Genomic DNA, 17,585 nt, shown 5'->3' on the forward strand with positions numbered 1-17,585 from the left:
AGACGCACCGAACTTTGTGATTGCCCAAAAGGCACACTTTATTCCAATTATACTCCTTTGCTAACTTCATTCATATTTTCCTAAGTATTCAAGCCATATTTAAATAAAAAAAAAAGCTTTCGTTGGCCCGAATGTATGTAATCTTGACACTCTCTTCTTGGGGAAAGCAATTATTTCAGAAATCTGATCAGGGAAAGATCTCTCTCATGGCACCAAAAGCAATCCCTCTCTCATGTTTTCAAAAACCTCAAAAGCCGAAAACCTAGACACTGACTCTCTTGTTCAACTCTCAGTTTGCGACAAGTAAATTTAGGTTTTCATCGAACCTGTACTAGCCATCTCCCTCCTCTCCTTGTTGGGATATGCGGTGCGTGTTAAAACACATTTCGTAAACATACGTAGCAAAAAATAAAACAATAATAATTCTAAATTATTACATCACACGCACCACACATATACAAGGATACAACATGCTAAATATGATCGCATAATTAAATTTTTACAGAAAATAAATTTGCGCTAGGTGTTCCTTGCGGATGACCTGTAACGAGAAGGACATCAACTGTAGTGACGTTGTCGAATCTCACCTCTATCCGTATCCATGTCGAGCTCTTCAAGACAACTCCTTGAGTACAAGCCTCTCCTTCGAAAGTTACTAGCCATGAGCGAAGAAGAGGGATCAAGAGGAAGAGGAAGAGGAAGAGAAGCACACAAGGGAGAGTTTTCTCCCTTGTGGTGGTCACGACAACAAGGGGAAAGGCTTCCCCTTGTTGGCGGCGGCAAAGAGAGAGGGGAGAGGGAGAGGAGAAGAGAAATTAGGTTAAGGTTTTCCAAAAACCTTACAAGCTAATTAATGATCTCATGTGTATAATTTTCTCTCAACCATATCAATATATAGCCTTAATTAATGAGTTAGATTAGAAAGTCGAAATTCAAACCATTATCTCTTAACAAAAAATTAACCCATTAACCCCTTGGTTTGGTTCACAACTAAACCTAATAGGGTTGTAAATGAACCAAGCCTTCGTGAACAAGTTTGATGTTCGACTTGGTAACAGCTTGTTTAATATATACAAGATTAATTAAATAAACAAGCTTGAACAACTCGTTAAACTAAATAAATAAGCTTGAACACATATGTATTCAACTCGTTAACGTTCGTAAACAATGTTCGTGAACAACGTTTGTGAATAATGTTCACGAGCCATATTCATTAATAAAACTCTTTTTCAATATGCTAAATAAATAATAAAATAAAATAAACAAATAAGTTTAAATTATCAAGCTCGATAATCAATCAAACAACTAAAATTTTTAAACAATCAAGCAAGCTTAAATTAAGAGCTCGATAACATCTAAACAAACCAAGCTCTGACCAAGCTCGAACCAAGCTCAAGCCAAGCTTGAATTGAGAGCTCGATAACATCTAAACAAGATAAGCTGAAGACAAGCTTCAAACAAGCTCAAGCTCATAAAAAATAAACCAAGCCAAGCTTGAACAATCATGTCAAAAGCTTGGTTCATTTTAAGCTCATCTCGGCTCGGCTCAGTTATCTTATCAAACAAGCTTGAACACCCCAAAACTTGGCTCGACTCGGCTCGACTCATTTACAGCCCTACTAGTTGGTTCATGACTAATTCATGATTAAACCAAATATGGTCCAACTCTTCCATAAGAGATGTGACCCATCCGTGCTTCCATTACGATAAATATTTCCATATTTGTCTTATGTGGTTCAATCAAACATTTATCTCCTGATCTAAGAATCCTATTCTTTAACTTGTTTTAAGTCTTTTAGAGACTCGTAAGTGCGTGTGACCCAATAGGTTTCCGAGTTATCTTGGCTGTTTATAATTAACTACTTAATTATAGAACGATCATGAGTGACACCTAGTAGTACATCATGATCACCAATTAGCCGAAAAATCATAGTTTATCTTAGAATTAATTCTAAACCCTTCAGTAGCTACAGTGAGTCGTGCCTCATTCCTTTCACTCATCTTATACCCACTTGGTTCAGGACATGGTCTATGTGTCTTGTCCCCACTAGGATGACTACGTCACACCTAGCTTAAGTAATACTTCCTCATTCTGCGGATTCAAATTACTCGTACATGTGCACAAGAGTCTCGTACTCTTAATATATGATGCTTTGGTCAAAGACTTTGAATAATAATCATAACGAGTGGTCATAGGATATACGCCTTCTCGCAAGGAGCGATGAATCCTCTATGGACTATCCAAATACCTTCGGGCACTTCAACTTATACCCAATTATCCCGTTTCCACACTTCAATGAGATGTTTGCTTAAGATGTCAAAGTGTAAATCTCTATGACCAAGATGACTTGTATACCTCAAGTCGAAGGAAACTTGCACTCGTGCTGCAGTAAAAACTTCACAAACATATATATATATATATATATATATATATATATAACCATATGAAGTCTTACAGTGAGTCACTCCAATGAACTAGTTACCGTAACTAATATCCACGTTAACTCTCGACATTCCAATGTCTCCAGCCAGTGAGAAAACAACTGCTTGGCTAAACTAAAAAGTATAACTCGTGTTAGTCTTACAAAATTGATGGTGTCCGAATACATCAATTCGACGACTAGAGAAATTTCAATATATTCATAATTGCACATGTAGAAATAATCACTAGTTGCGGTCCAATCATAAATTCTCTCATGCTATGAATTATATTACAGATATTCAGTAAATGAGTTTAAGACAATCAAACATATAATATGCACTCAAATAGTGAATCTATACTTATCAAATAAATAGAAAAAAAGTAAGGCGATTGCCTTAGGACATCCCTCAAATTCTAACACTCATACTTTGCCTAAAGATAATCGCCACGATGTCCTAAATCGTAAGAACATACATGACTCTCAAACTTACTTTATGGTGGAGCTTTTGTCAAAGGATCTGCTAGATTCCTTTCAGTGGAAATTTTCTTGAGTTGTATTTCTTTCCTACTAATGATCTCCCTAATCTGATGATAACGACGAAGCACATGTTTTGATCACTGATGAGACCTTGGTTTCTTTGCTTGCGCAATGGCTCCAGTGTTGTCGCTGTTGGGTGCTACTCGGAATTCCGTTCTGTTTCCCCTGTACAAAAATTTGTACAAGCACAGAACTTTTCCTAGCAACCCATGTGCTTTTCATAAGTTAAATTTGGATTGCAAACGAAACTTAACATTATTAATCCAAATTCAACCCATGTGATCTTCAGAAGTTAAACTTGGATTGCAAACGAAACTTAACATTATTAATCCAAGTTCAACCCATGTGTTCATCAGAAGTTAAACCATATTATAGAAGTTGATCAAATATCTATTTTAGGGATTGACTTCCAGGTCGTTGGCGAGACACTCGACCTTCTTGGTTATGGGATCATCCACCACTTCCTAGACAAAGCCTTTCAAAGAAATTGAATATTTAAACTCCTCACAGTAAACCCTAGGTTTAACTAAAGAGACCGTAATCGAAGCACAAGATCGAAACACAAAATTGAAGCACAAAATTGAAACACAAAATCGCTAGCCTCTTGTGTTGGTATTTCATGATCCATACACAAAAAAAAAACTAAACTAGTTCGCAGCGGAATAAAGAACTAGTTGTACCTTTCCTTGTAGCTAAAGACATCTTGATCTTCTACTGTATTCCTCTCCTCTTCTTGGACGTCGTGTGGGTAACGATCTACCAAGACGAAGACACCCGACCTTCTCCGTCTTTTCCAAGCTTTCGGCCACCAAAGAATACAAAGTGAAGAGACCTTCTTCTTCTTCTCCTCCAAGCAACTGGCCACAAGGTGAAGGTCCTTCTCCAAGTGCCGCCGGCCCTTATGAAGAGGAAAGGGAAAAGAGGGAAGAGCCGACCACAAGAAATTAGAAGAGGAGCCTTAGGTTGTGTTATTAGAGAGCATCCCCTCCTCCTCTTTTATAATCTTTGCTAGCGGCTAATAAGGAAAGTTTTTAATAAAATTTCCTTTTATTTGCTATTATAGATGGTTACAAAAAGGAAAGATTTTAACAAAATTAAAATCTCTTTTTTAAACCATTGTAAATAGCTATAAAAGGAAAGATTATAACAAAATTTTGTTTTAAACAAAATCTTCCTTTTATTCCTATAATGGTTGGTTACAAAAAAGGAAAGATTTTAACAAAATTAAAATATCTCTTTTAACCATTGTAGATAACTACAAAAAAGGAAAGATTTTAACAAAACTAAAATATCTCTTTTAACCATTGTAGATAACTATAAAAAAGGAAAGATTTTAACAAAATTAAAATCTCTCTATTAATCCATTGTAGAAAGCTATAAAAGGAAAGATTTTAACAAAATTTTGTTTTCAACAAAACTTTCTTTTCTCTTCTTGTATGGCCAGCCCCATGCTTGGGCACCAAGAGGGCTTGGGCGGCCCCTTGCTTGGGCACCAAGCAAGGATGTGGCCGACCCCTTATTTGGTTAAGAAGGAAAATCAAAAAGGATGAATGCGAGGCTTTATAGAGGCTACAGCAGGGACCGAGAGGAGGATTGATTTTGGCCTCCTGATGAGCTTGAGCTTCTTGTGTTCGACCCGAACACCCAACTCAAGTTCATCAATAATAACTCATACCACTAAAGAGTTATTATTGAACTATCACACCAATCTCATATTACATTATGGGTTCCTTCTTATCATGAGTGCATTAATCTCCTTGTGTTTAAGATATCGAATGTCCATTGAATGAGTTACTGACAACTCACTTAATTAATATCTAGCTCCAAGAGTAGTACCACTCAACTTCATTATCATGTCAGACTAAGTCCACCTGCAGGGTTTACATGACAATCCTTATGAGCTCCTTAAGGGGACATCATCAACCTAAATAACTAGGACATAGTTTCCTTCTATAATCAACAACATACCATATAAATAATATTATTTTTCAACTTATCGGGCCTATTGATTTAACGAATAAATCTCACCCATTGATAAATTAAAGAAATAAATACTAAGTATATGTGCTTGTTATTATATCGGGATTAAGAGTACACACATCCATAATAACAGAGGTTATGTTCTTTTATGCAGTCAGTATAAAAAGAAACAACCTCAAATGATCCTGCTCAATACACACATAGTGCACTAGTGTAATTTTATAGTCAAGATAAACTAATATCAAATTACACTACAACCATTCCAATGATTTGTCCCAATCCATCTTGGTTGTGAGCTACTATTTATAATTTATAAGAAACTGATAACATGATCTTCTGTGTGACACCACACACCATGTTATCTACAATATAAATTAAATAGACAACTATATTTTATTAAATACAGACATTTGACCAATGTGATTCTTATTTCAAAATAAATGTTCATACAAAATGCTAGGCTTTTAGTATATATCCTAACAGTCGCAGTAAACAGGTAATGCTTTAACAATGGATGGAACCACTCCAAATTCAGTAACGAACTTCTTGATCTCACTTCCTTTGCTGCTTCTAAAGCTACAATGTATTCCGCCTCACAGGTAGAATTTGCAACAGTGTCTTGCTTGGAACTTTTCCAACTAACTGCGCCTCCATTTAATATGAATATGAATCCATACTGGGACTTGGAGTCATCCTTGTCCGTCTAGAAACTAGCATCCGTATATCCGCGTATGGTCATATTACCATCTTCATAAACTAAGAACATATCCTTAGTTCTTCTTAAGTACTTAAGGATCATCTTGACAACCACCCAATGATCATTCCTAGATCAGACTCGTATCTGCTCGTAACACTCAGATCATATGATACATTGGATCTTGTATATAACATAACATACATGATAAATCCTATTGCAGACACATAAGATAACTTATCCATGCAAATTCTCTTGTCTTTTATGCGTGGACACATAGACTTTGAAAGTTGAATTCCATGCCTGATAGGTATGAAACCTTTCTTAGATTCAGACATGATAAACCATTTTAGCACTTTATCTATATATGTTAACTGTGAAAGACCAAGCAACTTTTTCGATCTATCTCTATATATTTTCATCCTGAGGATGTAAGTTGCTTCTCCCATGTCTTTCATGGAGAACGTATTGGACAACCAAACTTTAAATGATTGTAGAACTTGTATATCATTTCCTATAAGTATGTGTTACTGCGGGAAGCATCCGACGATCGAATCTGTGTTTTGATTATGTCAAAGGGTCCAAAGTTAAGTTGTTTTGTTATCTAACGAGTTTGATCGAGATTGCAGGAAAAGTCTTAGCTGCAGTTAGGCAGGTGGAAAACCCTAGGGGGTGGTAACCCTAGGTGAGGAAAAGTCCTAGCTGCGGTTAGGCAAAGAGAAACCCCTAGGGGGCGGTAACCCTAGGTCCTAGGGGGTGGTAACCCTAGGCAGAAAGTCTTGGCGGGTCGAGAGCTTCGGGCAAAATCCTAGGGGTGGTAACCCTAGTTTGAAATCCTGATGTCGCGAACTGGGTGGAAGACTGGACGGGTCGTGGAGCGGACGTCCAGCATAAAGATCGAAAGCTTTGGACGCTGAGCAAAAGTCCAGTTGGTTTAGAGGATCAACTGGCAACAGGTAAACTCTCCTGAGTGGAGTAGGTGAGGATGTGTTTCCTGGTGAGGGAACAGTAGACGTCGGTTCGACTTAGGGTTTCCGGATGAAAATTCGAAGTCAGAACTATACAGTCAGAGGCTGCCATAATTTCACACTATATGTATATTATTTTTTCTTAGACTAACTTTGTTTTGTAGAAAACAAGGGCTGGAGAAAGATGGTTCGGGCGCTCAGAAGGGGTCCGGGTGCTCGGAGTCGGTCCAAGAGCCCGGAACCCAAAAGTTATCGGGAAGCTGATGTGGTGTGCGCGGAGTGGTTGAGACACGTGTTCCAAGCGCCCAGAGGGGTTCCGGGCATCCGGAACAACCTATATAAGGAGCCTCAACCAGAAGCTTTAGAACAACATAACGAACGACTTCTGCTTCTTCGAGCTGCTCAGAAAACGCTTCTACGATGCCCAAAAGCTCCGACGACTGTTCCACCGAAGATTTGCTGGTGTCGGTATTCTTTAAATTGCTAATTATTTGTAATACTCAATTTGTAATCTTTCGATTAATTAGTGATTGGCCATCGAAAGCACTCTTACGTGCGGGCCTTGGAGTAGGAGTCGACACATGCTCCGAACCAAGTAACTAAAGTGTTAGCGATTGGTTTTTTGTTTATTTCTATTTCCACTGCGTATTTACGAAACGAAAGTGAAAGCCACGAGCGCTATTCACCCCCCCTAGCGCTTTCGATCCTACAATATGTCATCAACATATAATATTAGAAATACGACTACACTCCCACTAACTTTTTGATACACACAAAGTTTGTCTGGATTTTATGAGAAATCAAACTGTTTCATTGCCTCATCAAAACGGATATTCCAACTCCTAGATGCTTGCTTTAGTCCATAAATGGACCGTTGAAGCTTGCATATTTTATTCTTGTTGATAGATGTGAAGCCTTCGGGTTGTGTCATATACACATCCTCGAGCAGATTTCCATTAAGGAAAACTGTTTTCACATCCATCTGCCATATCTTATAATCATGATGAGCTTGAAAACTATTTTCATACATAGATAAAAATAATAATCATGCTGCTGTTGGGCCCGGTAACTGTACTTGCTATGCGCGCATCCCTGACTAGACCCGAGGTTACAAATCCCGAATCTAGTAGGGTTTACTAGGTTATTTAAACCTAGGGACGACTATGGGAGCCCAACCCAAGGACAATTGAGAGTCCAGTACAGTGCCTCTGATAAAGTAAAATACTGTTTATAAACTGATTTATCTTACCTTACTTTTACTAGGTTATTTGAACCTAGAGCTAGGTTATCTGAACCTAGAGGTGACTATGGGAGCCCACCCATTGGACCGTAGTCCCATATAACTGAAGCAAGGCTAAGTATGCTATTTAGAATGCATCTATGGCATTTATCTGAGCTATTAAAATGCCTACTATGACATTTAACTAAACTAGTCATTTTGTCGAGCACCTGCTGTGCTCTAATTCTGCATATGGCTGCACTACGAATATAAGAGCGAACTAAGGACATAAAAACACGCTATTAGCTACTTATACTGCAGGTGAGGGGTTACTCACATCCTGCGCTAGTTTTCTTACGAATCTGATCGCTAGGTTTCCGGAGAAGAAGGTCTTTTCGACGATCCTCTTACGTCTATGCTTTCTTCTCGTGGAGGGGAGCGTCCTCATATCCGAGATGTCGCCGGAAGGTACTCCTACGACCCTAGGGAGGGAAACCCTAGGTCTCTTGGACTTGGGCGCCGAGAGGATGAGGAGAAGAGAGAGGTGGTGTCAGGTGAGGGTGAGGAAAAGAGAGTTGTCGTTTAGAAAATAATAACTCCTCTCTTAATTTCCTATTTATATTAAGTGATTAATACCACCCAACTAAATCTTAAATAGAATTGTTCTCCTCTTCTTTCAGCACACCCCTGCTGAGGCCCCTTGGTTACTAAAGTCATCTATACGTCGTAGGGTTCGCTAGGTCTCGGGTTCAATTCCCGCTTAGGCTATTTTACGTTTTTATTTAATTTTTCTACTTCTGCTACTCCAAAAATTCCATAAAAATATTCTAAAATTCCAGAAAAATCATAGAATATTTCTAAAATTGATTTGAGAATTTTTAGGCGTTACACATGTCGGTTTTCTTCTTGAAAATCCATTTGTACCCTATAGGCGTAATGCCTTCAGGTGGGTCCACCAAGTTCCAAACTTGGTTTTCATATATGGAATCCATTTTCGACTTCATGGCTGTAAGCCGCTTGTCCTTTTCTAAATTATTCAGAGTCTCTTTGTAATTAGTAGGTTCCTCATTCTCAATGAGTAACACATCATTTGATTCTCTTACAAGAGATTCATATCTCTTAGGAATCTTATGTGTCCTACCTGATCTACGAGGAGGTTGTGTCATAATCGGCTATGGTTCTTGATTAAGCATCTCATTAGTATTTATTAGAGTCTCTTGAACTTCATCAAGTTTAACCATACTTCCACTTGCTTCCTATAAGAGAAATTCTTTCTCTAGGAAGGTAGCATGCCTTGAAATAAACATCTTTTGTTCCAAGGGGTGATAGAATTGATAACCCTTAGTTTTCTTAGGGTATCCAATAAATAAACACTTATCAGACTTGGTGTCTAACTTGTCTGATATAGTCCTCTTCATATAAGCAGGATATCCCCATATTTTCAAATAAGATATGAGGGGTTTCTTACTAGTCCATACCTCATATGGAGTAGTTGAGATTGCCTTCGTCGGGCCTTTATTCCTATAGATCAAATACATAGAAAGCATGCTCCTATAGATCTAGGACTTGAGCATCTCACCAACACATTAGGGCTACCTTGTTTGTGTATTATCAAACTTAGAATGTGGTAAGATGCATAGACAGTTTGCCTGGACTTAAGATGCTTATATTAGTACATTAACATAAGTCTAGACGTTAAATACCAAATCTATAACAATCAGGTTAAGTAATCTAAGTTAGTCAAATACTAATTGGATACAAAGATCTAATCTGACTAACTAAGTGAACACTGTTATTTTCTAATAGTTAGTTAGTAACCAACGGTTAGACAGTTAAGGATAATTTATAGTTGACTAGATTATTTTGAAATAATCTTAGGTTCAGAGGGAAGATTAATAAGTCAATAAATTTTGAAAACATTCATTTTTTTTAACAATCTATTTTTGAAAAATGATTATCACATGTTTTGAAAACTATTTTAATTTTTCCAAACTACTTTAAAATAATTTTAAAATGTTGCAACACTCGATATTTTAATTTTTACTTTGGAGAACTTTAACTTTAAATCCTTTAAGTTTTTTATATCTTAGCATTTTCAAATTTTTTTGGAAAACTTTAAAGTTTCTAAAGTTAGTATATTTTAAAAGTATTTTCAACTGTATTAGCCTTGTGAAAACGTGTTTTCGAATTTGTTTTGAAAGATGTCTTTAAAATTTTTGAAATCTACTTTACAAGATGTCTTGAAAACATTTTGAAAAAAGTCTTTTCAAAAGTTTTTTTTTTTGAGATTTTTTAGAAGTTATTTTCTTTATCATTCTGAAATGCTAAGTGGTTTCAAAACTATCTTTGAACATACTTTAACATATGTTGTAAAACATTTTGAAAAAGGATTTATGGTTATAACATTTTTTCCTCCCTCAAGTAATCTTGAGAATTATTTTATTGTAAAAAGGGTTCTCTGTTTACTTTCCTTAGCACTTTTTTTTTAATTTATTCATGTTTTTTGATGAATGCCAAAGGGGTAGGATTAAGGGGGTTAAGTTGATTAAATTAAAGGGGTTAACTTGAAACCAATCGAAATCCAAATAAGAATAACTTAAACCATATCATTTGTCTATTTATGCTTGTATTTTTTTCCCTAACTTAACCCAGGTTGTCATCGTATCAAAATTGGAGAGATTATTGGTGTAGTTTTGCACTAACGGTCTAACTCAGATTTTGATGAATGATAAGTAAGTTAAGTTAGGTTTTATTGTGATATAACCACTTGATTGTGTAGGAAATCCAGCTAGGTCAATGGGCTGACCGGATAGCTGGTACGAAATCCATTTAGGTCAACTAGCCGACTAGATAGTTGGTACAAATCTAGCTAGGTCGATGGGCCGACCGGATAGCTGGTATGAAGTCTAGATAGGTCAACAGGTTGACCAGATATCTGGCAAGAAGTCCAGCTAGGTCAATGAGCCGACCGGATAGCTGACATAAAATCCAGACAGGTCGACAGGCTGACCGAAGTCTGGCAAATTGGTAAGTTAAGGTAAGTCACTGGAGGAGACTGGCCAAGTGAGGACGCGTCCCAGTTGAAGGGACAGTAGGCATCGGCCAAGTTTAGGTTCATTTGGGATCCTTAAGCTGAGACCTTGACTAGTTCCTGGTCTTGGGAGGACAGGAACTAGTTAATATTGCTCATTATTATTGTACTAACATTTGTCTTGCAGGTTATTATTTTGTTTATTGGACTAACATTGTTTTACAGGACAAAGGAGCATATTTGCCTTCGGATGAACAATATCCGAAGGCGCCTTCAAGCTTGATAGAAGGCGCCTTCATACTGTTCATAGAAGGCGCCTTCCATAGGATAAATTTTGGTTGAAGTCATGGATAAGCACTGGGCTATTCGAGATCGAATTTGCCTCATTAGAGGTGCCTTCCATGGCTATGGAAAGCGCCTTCCATGCCTTTTATAAGGTTGTCTCGAGAAGGCATTAGATAACAACACTTATACAAGCTACTGCACGTTCATTTGAAGTTCTAATTGCTCCAGGCTCCTGCTATGACTCTGCTGCAAAGCTGTTGCACCCGACGACTACTCTGAGGACTTCCAATCGCGGCCAGCGGACCGACATCGACATGAGCGCTCCCACTTTGATCTTTAAGCATCAGTAATTTTCTTTTGTAATTAATTACTGCAAAAAGACAAGTGCAGTGTGTTGCACTTGTTCAACCTTCTTGTACTCGATTCTCTTTTCCGGAGGTATTGAAAAAAGTTTTTAGTGGATTACCCGCCGATAGGTCCACGAGACTTGGGTCTTGGAGTAGGAGTCGCCAAAGGCTCCGAACCAAGTAAAGCGATCGTATCTATTTCTATTTCACTTAATTGTCCTTTTGATTTCTGTTTTTCTTTTCTGCTACGTTCGTACTTTAATTTTAAAACAGAAAATAAAGTTTTGAAAATCACGTGATTCACCTCCCCTTTCACGTGCGTAATCGATCCAACATTAGGCCAACAGTATAGCTAATATTGGGACGTGTACACAACATAGTGTACATCAAACTACCAATAGCACTAGCATATGATTTTTTATTCATCTCAGCTATTTCCTCTAGAGTTTTAGGATACATACTCTTTCTCAAAACAATACCTTTCACAATAGGTATATGTTCTATGTTACAATTAGACATGCTGAAATGATGCAACATCTTATTTATATAAGACTCTTGTGACAAATCCAAAAGTCTTTTAGGACGATCTCTAATGATTTTCACCCCTAAGATGTAGTTAGCTTCTCCCATATCCGTTGTATCAAATTGTGATAATAGCCATTTCTTGACTTCATTCGCATACCCAATGCCATTTCCACCTATCAACATATCATCAGCATATAATGATAAAATTGTTGGGATCTCTTCGTACTCGGCTAGAGAGGGGGGGTGTGAATAGCCGCCCCAAATCGCTCGTTTCTTCCTACAATTCGTTAGCGCAGCGGAAAAATAAACTAGAAACGAAAGGAAGACTACAAACCTCAAACAAACCGATGTAACGAGGTTCGGAGATTAGGGCTCCTACTCCTCGGCGTGTCCGTAAGGTGGACGACTCCAGTCAATCCGTCGGTGGATGAGTCCCCAGAGAACCGGCTAATACAAACTCCTTATGGGTGGAGAAACCTCGCCACAACACACTCTTGCAACAGCAAGTAAGGAGAGTACAGAAATACAAAGAAAGACAGCAAGAAATACAACAGTAAGAAAACTCTTGCTTGCCTTCTCTTCGACTGGAAGAAGCAGCAGCTCCAAGCGCCTACAACAGCAGGTGACCCAGCCAAAAGGAAGCTCACGCAAAGCTTCAACGCTTCAAGAACTCAACAGAGCTCAGCAGCAGAAAGAAGAGGAAAAAGGAGAGCGACGCACAGCAGATGCCCTCGATCCTTTATACCTGCGAAGAAGAAACAGTGAAGAAACTAGCCGTTGCGTCGCAGGCAGCCTCCCGATCGGTCCACGACCGATCGAAATAGAGATGGAGCCCATCCGATCCCTTCCTTTCCTTCTCGCGAGCTGCGTCTCGATCGGTCCACGCATCGATCATCTTTGATCGATGCGTGGACCGATCAGCCGCTTCTTTCGCCTCGTTTTCTTCGACGGCCACCGCATCGACAAGAATCAACAGAGCTTCGATATCGATCGGTCACCGGACCGATCGAGAAAAGTAGATCCCGATCGGTCCGGTGATCGATCCGAGCTTGGTTTTGCCCAAACCAAGTCCCAAGACTTCAAACCAATATCCGGTCAACCTTGACCTATTGGTACTTCATCCCTAGCATCTGGTCACTCCCTTGACCTGCTAGAATTCCCTGCCAAGTGTCCGGTCAATTCCTTTGACCTACTTGGACTTTCCTCAACACCAGATGTCCGATCATCCCTGATCCATCTGGATTTTCCCTTGCCTGGATTCACTCACCAGGACTTTCCACACTGCCTAACATCCCAGTTAGGACTTTCTCATTGCCTAACATCCCAGTTAGGACTTTTCCACTGCCTGGCTTCACTCACCAGGACTTTCCAACTGCCTAACATCCCAGTTAGGACTTTCCCACTGCCTGGCTTTACTCACCAGGACTTTCCAACTGCCTAACATCCCAGTTAGGACTTTCTCACTGCCCGGCTTCACTCACCAGGACTTTTCCCGTGCCAAGTCTCCATACTTGGACTTTTCGCGTGCCAAGCTCCCTGCTTGGACTTTTCCAGTGCCAAGTCTCCATACTTGGACTTTTCCAATGCCAAGCTCCCTGCTTGGACTTTTCGCATGCCAAGCTCCCTGCTTGTCCCGAATCAGGTCAACCAGGTCAACCTTGACCTAAGGTTGCACCTACAATCTCTCGAACACCTATTCTTATCAAACATCAAGAATACAACTCTCTTCTCGTCAAACATCGTCAAACATCAAAACACAACTCGAGTCAGGTCAACTCGAGTCAGGTCAACCAAGTCAACCTTGACCTAAGGTTGCACCAACAAAAATGACATACTTTCCTTTTTCTCTTTTTAAGAAAATACAATGATCATCATTGATCATCTCGAAACTATAAGATAAAATGACTTCATTAAATCTTATGTTCTATTGTCTTGACACTTGCAGTAGCCTATATATAAACTTTTTAAGTTTACATACTTTTTTCTCTTGGCCTTGAGTAATGTAACCTTCTGGTTGAACTATATAAATTTCCTCGTCAAGCTCACCGTTAAGGAAAGTGGTTTTTACATCAATTTGATGTAATTCCAAGTCATAATGTGCCACAAAAAAAACTCGTATTGATACAAATTTTACTACGGGAGAAAAACTTTCTTCAAAGTCAATACCCTCTATTTAGGTATATCCTTTTGCAACTAAACGAGCTTTGTATCTGTTAATCAATCCATCAGCTTTCCTCTTTATTTTAATATTCCCAATAGTCTTTCGGCCCGGAGGAAGATCGATTAAGCCCCAAACAGGATTTTGAATCACAGACTCTATTTATTCAACAATTGCAGCTTTCCACTTTTCTCTAACTCTACATCCCAATGCTTTCTCAATGGATTGAGGTTCATCATCGTCAACAGTAAGTGTTATCAATGCCTCATTCTCAATATCAAACCTCTTCTTAGGTTTGATTTTACGAACACTTCATGGTAAGTTTGGCTGTTGAGAAGTCAACTCATGACTTGCCATATCACTCCCACTCGATTGACTAAACTCAGGCATCCCTTTTAACATCTCTCTTGTTGATAATATGTCATCCTCCTTAAATAAAGGAATATTTTTATCAACATTACCTCTAGTTGGGAACTCTGTTTCGGGAAAAGTCGCATCTCTCGAATCTATTTCAGAGATGATTTCATCTTATTGCTCACCTATAAAAACATAACCTTTGGAGGTTTCATGAGATCTAATAAAGATACATTTCTTATCCCTAGGTCCTAGTTTTTCATACTTGTAAGAACTATTATGAACATAAGCAACTGACTCCCAAGGTCTCAGATTACTTAAATATGATTTTCTGCCGGTCCAACGTTCATATGGGGTAGGTGGAACTAATTTTGAAGGCACTTTATTAAGTATATAGGTCGCAGTTAATAATGCATCTCTCCAATAGGAGATAGTCAAATTAGCCTGTGTCATCATAGACCTAACCATTTCAAGAAGAGTCATATTTCTTCTTTTAGCTATCCCATTTTTTGTGGAGTTCCAGGGATTGTCAGCTGTCTAATAATTCCTATCATTATATATTGTCTTGAACATATCAGACAAATATTCCCCTCCACGATCAGTACGTAAAGTCTTAACTTTACGTTTTGTTTGATTCTCAATTTCGTTCATATAACGAATGAAATAATTCAATGCTTTAGATTTATGAGAAATCAAATACATATAACCGAAATAAGAGAAATCATCAATAAATGTAATGAAATAAGAAGCTCCATATCTAGTCTTCACATTCATTAGACCACAAATATCCCAATGAATTAATTGCAATGGTGATTCAGTTCTAATAGTCTTACCAAATGGTTTCCTAGTTACTTTTCTAGCAAGACAATACTCACATATAGACAAGTGAGTCCTAGCCTGAGTGCCCAATAGACCCTCTCTTGCCAACTGATTCATACGTTCTTGTCCTATGTGTCCTAATCTAGCATGACAAACCTCATCAGTTATATCTGCATCACTAGTTAGAGTAATTCTTGAAAAACAACCTTCAATAATAGAATTAACATCTGGTTCTATATCAAAAATCATAAAACCATTTGTTACTTATATGCGATTAACATAGAGTCAATCTTAAGTTCAACACATCGGCTATAAAAAACTAATATAATACCCTAAATCAAGAAGATACGTAACATAAATAAGATTCCGTCGAATTTTAGGAGCATATAAGACATCATGTAGAAACAAAACACTATCACCATGAAGGTTGAGTTTGCAAGTGCCGACTCTTTTAACTTCAACTCTTGCATTATTTTCTACATAGATCCATTTGTTGACAGTTGGTACCCAACGATACTCTACAAATATAACTTGCTCCCGAGCTACATGGTTGGTTACTTCCGAATCTATAACCCACAAAGGATAAGAATCAGCTAACAATACTGAACTAGCAACAAAATGCTCAGGAAAAGAAGACACATTTGGATTTACCTTTTTCAGCTCAGTGCACTCCTGAGCGAAGTGACCCTTCTTGCCGTAGTTAAAGCAAGTCAACTTGCTTTTAGTTTTTTTTTTTTCCAATCTTCTTTCCTATCTTCTTGATTGGGCCTTGTCCTACAGTAACAACTTCTTTCTTCTTTCCCTTCTATTTCTTGAACATTTCTTTTTCATGGATCTAGATGATCCAATAGAACCGACAGCCACATAGGCTAGTCCAGAAATCCTTGTGAATTCAACTCTCTCCGCCTCCAATTCTACATAGCGTGAGACATCAGTGAAAGTCTTGATACTTTCACTGTGAGTTAGGGTCTGCTTCATGGTCTCCCAAGAATTTGGAAGGAAACAAATAACTGCTTGAACCTGTTGTTCATCGGTCAACTCATGACCAACAGTTTTAAGCTCCCGAATCATGTTCAATATCTCTCTGAGGTGTTGAACCATTGATACATTCGGACGCTTCTTGTAGCTGTCAAACTTAATCGTCAGCTGTTGAAGCTTGCTCAGACTTACTCCACTGTATTTCTCCTTAAGGGCTACCCAGTCTGCATGAGCCGAACGATATGACTCATACTCAAAAGTTAGATTATCTATCATTGAACTAATCAATATGCTCTTTGTAGTGGAGTCCTTTTTTCTTCCATACCTTATAGGCATCAAGATCTTGTCCGTGCTGTGTAGTGGAACCATCTACAGGTTCTACCATAACCTAATTTACAGCCTCCAGAACTTCTTGTTCCTTAAGTATATACTGTATCATGAGGTGCCAGATCTTATAGTTATCCCCATTAAGTTTTTCACCCTTGTTGAGTTCAACTATAATATTTTTGGTTGTCATAATCTATCATAAATAATGTGAGATACGACAAAATAAATAATAAAGGGTCATAGGAGAATAACCCATCAGAATTTATAGGAATTTTTAGGTATTTTTCTAGAATTATTTGGAGGTTGTGTGGAGGAGTTTAAGGAGATAAATTTTAAGAATAAGGTGGTAATAGAAATTACCGTTTGAGGAGTAATAATAACATAGCTTAATGAAACCCTACCTCTATAAGAAGCTACAGTGCCAAGCCCTAAAAACGCTGCCTTCCTTTATTTCTTCGTGCTTTCTTCCTCCGATTTCACCGATCCCTCGGCCTTCACCTGATTTCTGCCGATCCAACACCGCAATGGCATCTTCGCACCCGAGCTCATGGCGACGCGTAGTCTGCCGCTCGCCGAAGTCTCCTAGCTCTCTACCCTTGGTCCACAGCGTCATCAGAGGCCCTCTTCTCAGGATTTCTGCTTCGTGCGAGGACCGTCGGGCAGGAGGAGCAGATCTGAAGATCCGGAGACACCGAGGGTTGAATCGCATGTTCTGGAGGTCGAGGGTAGCAAGGATTGGTAATCCCAACAACTATCTCGCTTTCCAAGCTTAGAGTCGAGCTGATCGGGTCGGGCTCATCTCCGCTGATCGTGGGGGGTTCCGACATCAAGGTATGTTGAGTTGTGAATTGTCTTGGTTAAGGTTCTATGACCATGGATCTGTGATTTGAAGTTGGGAATGAGAAGTTGGACTGACTGAGATTTGGTTCTGGCAGTGGCT

This window comes from Zingiber officinale, chromosome 2B (assembly GCF_018446385.1).
Source record: "Zingiber officinale cultivar Zhangliang chromosome 2B, Zo_v1.1, whole genome shotgun sequence".
Lineage (NCBI taxonomy): Eukaryota > Viridiplantae > Streptophyta > Magnoliopsida > Zingiberales > Zingiberaceae > Zingiber > Zingiber officinale.